This window comes from Myotis davidii, unplaced genomic scaffold (genome assembly GCF_000327345.1).
Source record: "Myotis davidii unplaced genomic scaffold, ASM32734v1 scaffold163, whole genome shotgun sequence".
In the NCBI taxonomy this organism is placed as follows: domain Eukaryota; kingdom Metazoa; phylum Chordata; class Mammalia; order Chiroptera; family Vespertilionidae; genus Myotis; species Myotis davidii.
In genome coordinates, this window is record NW_006295056.1 from 970632 (window position 1) to 980755 (window position 10124).

A 10124-nucleotide genomic window follows, 5' to 3' on the forward strand; every position below is an offset into this window, starting at 1 on the left:
TATATATAATTTTATATTTTGGGGGTGTGGTCAAGCTAATTCTATTAGCATGAACTCCTTTGGCTATTATTTATTGACTGTAATTTGGGCAGTTCCTGGGTTATGCAGTGTTATTAGTGTTAAATTTGTGGGCTGTAACCTTAGGGTATAAATTTTATAATCCACCATCTGCTATGAATACATGGGATGAGTTTCAGGGATGTGAAATTACCAAGTATAGAGTAGAGAAAGCTATAGTCTGTCTAATAATTACCTCGTCTGGCTGATGGGTAGCTATAAAGAAAAGGCAATCAATGAAAAGGGGAATACGAATGCCTTGAGGTGAATAGAGGGAGTCAGTGGTTTTTCTGAAGATCAAATAAGAAGAAATACACTATGGTCCTCATAGAAGGTAGCACGCCAGCTTCATCTTTCTTGTCCTTTATTTCTACCTGAACAAAGCACGGCAAGAATAGCTGGCATTTATATCATGCTTGTTATATACATTCACTACTCTGAATTCTTTTTTTTTTAATATATTTCATTGATTTTCTACAGAGAGGAAGGGAGAGAGACAGAGTCAGAAACATCAATGAGAGAGAAACATCGATCAGCTGCCTCCTGCACATCTCCCACTGGGGATGTGCCTGCAACCCAGGTATATGTCCTTGACTGGAATCAAACCTGGGATCTTTCAGTCCACAGGCCAACGCTCTATCCACTGAGCCAAACCGGTTTCGGCTGAATTCTTTACATCTATGAACTCTCTGATCCTCACAACAATTCTATGAAGGAGGAGTTTTGCTCTCCTTGTTTTTTAATTTTTTTTTTTATTTCATGTGCTCCATGAAACACAAAGAAGTTAATCATTTTTCCTAAAGTACCACAACCAGTAATGGCAAAATTATCATTTCAATTTAAACTCTCTGAGTTCATCATTGCAATAAAGACTGAGCAAAGTTCTATGGCTCCATTTTACCAATGTGACTGACCACAGCTACCTCTGTTTTTATTTTAATATCCTTTTATATTGTTTTCTCTTATGCTACAAGGAAAAGAAAAAAAGCCAAGTGATACAATAGAACAAGCAAGTGCTTCTCCCCTGGGATACCAACTCGATACCCAAAAAGCAAAAGAACAAGAAGTTACTGATGCTACTCCAGGGGCATGGAGTTGAAAGAGGAAGGAGGTGGCTCGCCTAGGGGGTTGGGGGAGGGGGTAGGGGTTGAGGGAGGGTGGATGGACATGCAAGAAGGCTGGAGGGTTTCCAGGGCGTCTGCAGTTCTCCAGAATCAGTGGCATTTCAGATATCTATAATTCTTTCAAAACAAAGATGCACACTGGCGCCTATTCCACATTAGATCATTGGAAGCTAAAACAAATTACTGTGAATGCTCAGCAGATGTGGAAAAAAGTCTTCTGACAGCCTCTTACTGCCTATGTACAAATTAACTTGTTGTTGGTACTCTTTGTGGAGGCCAAGGTGCTCTGATGTTTGTGTTGTTGGGTTATAAAAATAAAGGCTTGGGGAAATGTTATGAGGAACCACCAAGAGCACTTCCTAACTATTGAATAATATCTTTCCATTCTTTTTTTAAAAATACATTTTATTGATTTTTTACAGAGAGGAAGGGAAAGGGATAGAGAGCTAGAAACATCGATCAGCTGCCTCCTGCACGCCCCCTACTGGGAACGTGCTCACAACCAAGGTACATGCCCTTGACCGGAATTGAACCTGGGACCCTTGAGTCCACAGGCCGACGCTCTATCCACTGAGCCAAACCAGTCAGGGCTATCTTTCCATTCTTAAGAGCAAAACTTTTTTTAGAATGACATGATTTTTTTCTTTTTTTAAATATCCAAAGCACTTATTTTGTTCTTTTGCTCTTTTGGATTGAGATCCCACAGGACTATAGATCTTGTAAAATGTACATTAACAAGGAATCTATTTTCATATTTCAACAGCCTCTGTTTGAATACTTCCCGTGACAAGAAAGTTATTACTCAGAGGCAGCTAAAAATATAGCTCAAAGCATCAGAACGTTGGTATTAGGTGTCAGAAAAAGTTTTCATGACATGTAAGTACAAAATATTCCTCATGGTTCGTGGCTAAGCAAATGTCTATCTGACACAGGTGTAGTGAGGATGTTGTTTCAGGTCTTTAACTACCAGTTTAGAGGTCTCCTCATCTCCTCCCTTTCTCCTCACACCCACTGTTTGACCCCGCGGTTGCCCAACCACTTCTGCTCACTCGAGACTGGGACATGGACACTGGACACCTCAGTGCAGTCAGCGACACCGCCCTGCCGAGTTCCAGCACAGAACAATTCTTCACAGTAGAATTTAGAATAGCAAAACGCTACAATTATATTTTCTGAGATTACTTTTTAAACTGTAGTAACATTGGTTAATAATGTTATGCAAATTTCAGGTATACAAAAAGAAACTCATAGATTCAGACAACAGATTGGTGGTTATCCGAGGAGAAGTGAGGGGCGGAGGGCAAAATGGGTTAAGAGGAGTCAAATCCATGTAGGAAGTTTTTAGTTTTTCTGTTCTTAAGAGCAAGACTTCTAGCAAAAGAGCAGGCTCATTTCAGAAATCCCATTAAGAAATCATACTGGTAAACAAGAAAATGTGACCTCTCACTTGTAATACTGACATAAACAAGTTAACATTCTAGTAAGGCAAGGGTTATATATATAAAATAACCTAACTCATGCTCTCAGTGTGGCTCCAAGACAATGGACACTACTCAACACTTACCTGGGACAAAGGGCCAGAGAAGTAATTATGGGACGTTGATTGTGTTATATTGGATTTGATAGCCATCCAAGATGCTAGCCTTGTCCTGGAGGGGAAAGTTATGATATCCCCAAATACCACCGATAACATCTGTTACAAGTGGTACTGGGAGAACATGTGTGGGAATGAAACATCATCAATACTTTTAGCCGTTTTCCTGAAGAGTGAAATAGATATGCATTTGAAACAGTGAAATGATGTATCTTCCTTCCCTTACAATGTCTGGGGGTTTTTCACCTAAGAACCAGGGTTTCAATACTTCCGAGGAAGGACAGAAAAGAAAAGACTTCATTGCACGGACACCTTTAGGGCTCTGGTAAAAGCGGGCTCCTGAGAGGCAAGGTTTGTTGAGAGACAACAGGGTTTCTACATCTTCAAACTCCTTCAGATTGAAGCTCTGACATTTATATCATTCTAGGATCTCAGGAAGAGAGAGGATACAGGCAGTGAGGTCGGAAGGCTGCTGTTTGTGTAGGAAAGAATGAACGATCTCCAGGGTTAGTGCCGAAGAGGAAAGAAAGAGAATGTGGTTGGATCTACCCTTCTTCCTCCCTGCTTCAGGGCAAGCCCTGGGGTAAGAGGCGTGAAAAACAAGAAAAGGTTCTGGTACAGAAGGGAAGAGGGGCTTTCTGTTCATTTCCCTGGGCACAGGCTGGGGTTTCAAGTCCTCTCGAAGGAACAACCAACGGGGTGCATCCTAGCTGGCAGGCTGCAACGGTTAAGGGAGGCTCCCAGAGGAAAAGTGGACGAGTCAGTTCCTCTTCTACCCAACCAAGACCAAGTTCAGTTCAACACTGAGCAACATTAGCTATCATGTTCTTATCCTGTGACAGTGTGATATCACAGAGAAACTCTTCTGTCACTGCTCAGCTCAATCATCATATATTCTTAATCCTTAATTGTCATTTGTATTATTACATTTTTTTTCCAGTCCCCTTGAATTAGAGTGTCTCTGTTAGTGGTTTCTAAGAGCCTGTTTATGACTAAAGATGTTAAGCATTTCTCATGAATACCATGTGGGTTTTTTTTGTTTGTTTGTTGTTGTTATTAGTTTCCCTTCCTGTGGGTTTCAGCAGCAGATACCAGAAAAATGCCCAGTGCCCAGACAGGATGAGAAACAGCGTCACATGCCCAGCCAACGTGGCTCCGTGGATGAATGTTGACCTATGAACCAGGTGGTCACATGCCCAGGTTGGGGGCTCGGTCCCCTGGGGGAGGAGGGGCATGCAGGAGGCAGCCGATCAATGATTCAGAGAGAATCATTGAGGTTTCTCTCTCTCTTGCTCCCTCTTCCTTCCTCTCTGAAATCAATAAAAACATATTTTTTAAAAAAAAGAAAGAAAAGAAACAGCCTCACAGAGGTCAGGGAGGGCCAGGCACACAGTGCAGGACCCACGCCCAGAGCCCTTCCCCCAAATTCCTCTTCAACTCCACACTCAGACACCTTCTGACAGGGGAGACAATCTGAATGACTGAGCAATTATTAAAGTTAAACCTAAATAGACTGAAAAGGAAAGGGAGCCTAAGTTACCTTCCATTGGTGAGTTTAGTTTCACGTTTGCTTCCAGCCTTTACAGGAGAAGGCCTTCTTTATTTTCTAGAGAAATAGAGAATGCTCCATCTTCTTATTATTTCGCTTGTCTGAGAATCTTGTGGAAATGCTGCTTCCTTCACACAGAAAACCCCACAAAACTCTAGAAGTATTTGCTGATGTTATTTGGTCCGGGCACTAACTTTCATCGAGTCCATTCTAGTTCTAAAAATGATTTTTTATTTTACTTATCAGACCTACATAAAGAACATCACTATATCCTCCCCTGTTTTCTTTTTTCCTGGCCACACAGTTAAGTTATATTTAAATTAAACTTCAGCCTCCAAAGTAGTTAGGTGGGGGTAATATGACTATATTCTAGGCAATAGAATGTGGATGGAGGAATAGATACTTCTCCCAGGCTTGGCCTCTAGAAACCTCAGTACAGTCCATGTTGGTCCTTCCCTCACCTATCAATTTAGGGGCCTGTTACTAAAAAATTCTTTTTTGCATCCATTTCCTGATGGCTGTAGCTGAAGGCCATCAGCTATGCTAATCAGAACCACAAGGGCCAGTCCAGTTGTAACGTTGGTTTAGAAAGAAGTGAAGCCTGTGGGAAGCTAAACCCACCCAGGTGAGTGCCTCCAGGCATTACTCGCTGATAACGTAACTCCTCATAAGCTGAGACCCACCCAAAATAGTAATGCCTTGTGCCACGACTTTAGGACATAACCATCACTGGGGGATAGGATATTTTTCCTCTCCAGGATAATCTTATGGGACCATCGTGATTTCGGTGGTCCTTTGTTGACTGAAACATCGTTGTGCAGCACATGATGATATTACTATTATTATTTACTTTAAAAGTTATTCCTTTTACTCACAATGGAAAAGTCAAGTGCTAAAAATACTGTGACAACAAGTGTTATGGAAAAGAACTAACAGTATGATGTTTTGTAATCTCCAGGGCAAGCTAGCAAGATCATTAGAACATATTTCTTCTTCATGAGCTACTATGGTGAGTTCTTTCAATGTTTAATGCTGAACTAGACAAATTCAAAAGAAGACAGTTTTCGTTCCCTTCCTTCCTTCCTTCCTTTCTTCCTTCCTTCCTTCCTTCCTTCCTTCCTTCCTTCCTTTCTTTTTTAAGTTGGTGGGGTGGCTCAGTTGGAGGAGAGGTTATCTATAGCGGCGAAACCAGAGCCAGATATTAAGCAGCCAGAATGCTACAGTAATTGAACATATGACCGTCTCTCTGTTAGCACGTTCCTTGTTCTCCTCTTCTAGAAGTTGTAGACGTCGATTGAGTTTGATTATCTGTCGTCTTAATGAAGCTGCACGTACAACAGTCATGTCATCTAAAGTTCCTTCAATTGTGTCTGTATTTGAGATGCCATACCTGACACACTCATTGTGAGGACTGGAAATGATGGCCACAGACCCATCAGTCAACACAGGGCTTTGACCATGTATTTCAGTTAATCTTCTTACGGTGTACCCTGGTGCAGAATTCAGTGCCTGAAACCTTGAAATCTTATTTCTTGGGACAAAATCTGACCTGTGACACATGGAGTCAGTTCTGACCAGCTGTCTGTTGGGGGAAGCAGCATTTTCACTCATTGAGCGCTCTCTTTTTAGCCTGCCAACTGCATGGATTTCTTCATTTTGAGGGTTTGGAGGAGGTCTTTCTGAATCCAGAATATCTAGTGGTCTTCCACTTAGGTCAATTATAGGAGGTGGTGTTTTTAGTGCCAGGAGTTTAAAGATTCTTAGTGCCAGAGGTCAAGGCCTGCTGGTCTTGAAAATGGAATGTCTTCATTATTCCCTCTCTGGAACCTGCATACTCATAGTAGCATTTGGAACTCCTCTTTGGAATTCTTGTTTCAGGTCAGCATTTGGTGGTGTCGTTTTTAATGGATTCACATTGGCTGACCAATACCTTACTAGTAGGTGTATTTCATTTTATACTGAATTCCTCTAATTCCCACCATCTCAGCAGCAGTGTGAGAATAATATGCTGCCCCATTCACTCTTCCTATTGGTGTGTTCCTTGGTTTTCTTTTACTCATTTTTTTTCTTACTTATTTTTAAATCTTCACCCAAGGATATATTTCCATTGATTTTCAGAGAGCAGAAGAGAAAGGGAAAGACAGAGAGAAACATTGATGTGAGAGAGACACATCGATTGGTTGCCTCCTGCACTTGCCCATCCAGGGCCTGGCGGATGAGGAGCCTGCACTGAGGTACGTGCCCTTGACTGGAATCAAACTCTGGACCCTTCAATCCACAGGCCAACGCTTTATCCACTGAGCCAAACCAGCGAGGGCTACTCATTTTTTTAATATAGTAAATACACGTCTATAATAGCTATTAAAATTCTGCTCCCCTGTAGTTCACTTTACACAACAATCCCCCTACAGATCTGAACTTCTGGGGAGGTGTACATAATAACACGGAAATTGCTTTTCCAGAAATGTGTACCATTACTACTTGATATTTGGCATTATTTGCTTCTGTGCTTCATATGAAGTCCTTTAATTTGCTTCAATGTACACATACTGGATTTAGAGCTACTTTTGTTCCCTTGGGCCAATTGGAGGGTCCCTGGTCAGGGCCACTGACTACAGGCTCCAGCAGGAGGTATTGGGGACAAAGGAGCATCAGCAGGGAGCAGGGAGGGATGCAAGAATGGTGGGGGGAGCTGGAAGAGTTCATGGTCAGGTGATGAAAGGAAGATAGATCAAGACAGTATTCTATAGAAAATAGTGGGAGGTAAGCTATTACTAAGTCCTATGTGGTATCTCTATCTCATATCAAAAGCAAAACAACAGGTAAGATTCTTGAAATAATATTTAACATTTTTCCCCCCACTGATAGGAGTTATAGGTATCTTCTGTGTTCATAATGATTGGCTCTCTTTCATTTCCAAAATGATTCTACTGACCTGCCATCTGCAGAATAAGCCATTTGAGTAGCTTTCCAGTGATAGAGATAGATTTATTGTCATATTTGAGGGCAAATTTACAACATAGGCTGAAAACAGACAAATGAACATTGGCCTACCAAAAAATTCAACATATAACTTTTGGTCTCATTATTGGTCCCTTAGTGCAGTATCATTTTCTACTCAGAAGGGTAACTGTCACAGGTTCCGTGTACCTGCCACTGTGACAAGTATGTTTTTCATCAATGTTCTGTTTTCACAGGGCTCCATGCAGCCTGCACTATGACTGCTGCACACTGAGCTATATTTCCTCTATATTTCAAATATAGAGGAAAATTTTATTTTTTTTCCTAGAATTGGTCATTCTGAGATCTTACATTTTATAAAAACAGAAATTTCCTATCTGGATTTCTGGATGACTTACTTAATTTATGGCTATTGCACCAACTTCAATGACTGATATCCACTGTGGCAAAACTAGTGACTGAATGATATATGGATGGATGCTATTTCCTGAAGTGATTTGTTGATGTTTGTTTCCCCAGCAGATTTATGTTGTCTATTAAGTCTTCCACCACCATCTGGTATAATTAATGACTTGTGATACTTGCCTCTTGTAGCACAAAACCCATCGCCTGGCAGAAAATGCAGATGGGCATTCTATGAGATGAGCCAAGATTTTGAACACAAAGGCTTCCTGTGCAGCTGAAAGCAAATACATGAAAAGCCCTTGCCACCTGGGATTTATCTTCTTCCTCCTTCATGGTCTCAGGACATAGGACAGGAGCTAGAATGTGACTGGGACTGAAACTAAAGCTTCAATTAGCACCAGTGGGAGCCTAGCCCCCTACGTCATCATCCAGATGTAGACTTCAGATTTTATGGTTTTATTATTGGCCAGAGCCTTTGTTTCCTTGTTCTTCAGCACAGCTCTTTCTTTTATTCAGTTCTCTGTTCTCCCTTTTATCTCTTCCTTGACCTGAGAAATCACCATTTTCTTTTTTCACCACTTTTTTAAAAATTTAAATTCTTTATTGCTTAAGGTATTACATATGTCTTCTTTTCCCCCATTGACCTCTCCCCGGCTGTTCCCACCCCCCTATAGCAGTGGAACACCTCTCCATGGCTTCAGCGCTGTGATGGTTCTATCTCTTACACCGGCTTTCATTACAACTCTGATATCACAGAGTCACTGCCCATCAGGTTTACTTATGTCATAAAGTAGCTTTGCGCATTATGTTTACTAGTTCAGTAAATAAACGTTTATAGAGTTTTAAAAGTTGTTTAGTTCCTAGTATACTGCTGGTGGGAATGCAGGCTGGTGTATGCCCTCCCCCCTCTCCCCATCTGTCTGTGTCCATTGGTTATGCTCATATGCATGCATATATGTTCTTTGGTTGATCTCTTACCCCTCTCTCCAGCTCTCCCCAGACTTCCCTCCGAGGTTTTATGGTCTGTTCAATGCTTCTGTCTCTGGATCTATTTTTGTTCATCAGTCCACCTTTTTTTTTCCAGAATAATACTTGCTCATGATAAAAACATTCAAACATAGAAAAGTAATATAAAGCAAAAGTTGGATATGCAAAAAAGTAAACTTTGTCAATAAGTTATTTTCTTTGAATAAATTTTCTATGCATATTGCAGTGTAATATACATATGTGTGTATATAATATATCAATTTTAAAATCTTAAGAAAAAACTGGAGTAGAAAGAGTAATAATGTGTAGACAGATGGCCTTTTATTGGTATTTGATTGGTGCCTGCTCTTAAGTGTAAAAGCTGAGAAGGCAAATCATGCAAATCTAATATGCAGATAATAAAACAAAGTGAGACTCCAAACCCACTATGTTGCAATAGTTCTAGATGCACTGCTAAAAGAGGTTCATAGATATTGGCATGAAATCACTAGGAGAAAGACCACCATGGCCTCCAATGGTGTGGGGGGAAAGACACATACAGAAGAAACCTTCAAGGGTGGGATCCGAAGACGGGAGAGATCTGGAGTATAGGCAGAGGAAAGGAGACACAATTTCAAATGAAGAGGCTTAGGTAAGTGGCGCAAGCAAAAGAAAGGTAGGGACGTGGGTGGAATGACTTGGTTGGAGGCACTTGTTTGCATGGGGATGTACGACTGAGCATAAGGATTGGTGAAACTGTGGTACATCCTGCTTGCTAAGCTATGGGTTTTAGATACATATATGAGGGTAACTGGGAGTCCTTATTTAAGAGCAGGATGGTATGATTAAAAGAGTTTCTTATAAAGATAATTATGTCAGTGGTACGCAAGACGTATGAATGAAAAGATTGTGGGCAAGGACTATGTTAGGAGACCAAAAGAAATCAGAAGCAGGATTGAGATGGTAACAAAAGGGAAGATTAGATTCTAAAGACATGCAAAGAAATGCGTGGAATGCCAGAACAGACTTGCCTCTGCCACCATCCGAAACACCCGCCAGCCAGGCTTCAGAGCAGCCCAGAGCTGCCTCTTGGGCGTGGCCATGGACATTCCCTGCCAGCCTGACAGGAGTGAGCCCTCGTGTCCAAGGTGACCCAGCGGGTGATGGCGAGAACTGTAAGCAGCATGTTGACTCTTGTCCTTGTTGCTGTGGGACTGGGACCAGGAGATGGAAAGCTGGAGACCTTAAACCCGAAGCCCTGGATGTGCCGTTGCGAGGTCTCCTCCAGGGCTCCCATATATTTCTATTTTACTTATTATCATAGCATAGATCTAAAATGTATTCATTAAAAATAGTCTTTTTTTTTTAGAAAAAAAAATAAAGACATGCAAAGAATTGGCAGAACTTAGCCATTTGGAATAAATGCTGAGTTGGAATAAATGCTTCATTCTTTCTACCTCAAACCCAG

The 10124-nt window shown here is 41.2% G+C and overlaps 1 pseudogene; it reads right to left on the bottom strand.

Annotated features, from left to right (window-relative positions):
• Positions 1-5494: 5494 nt before the first annotated feature.
• On the bottom strand, positions 5495-8023 carry LOC102757834 (annotated as a pseudogene).
• Positions 8024-10124: the final 2101 nt, after the last annotated feature.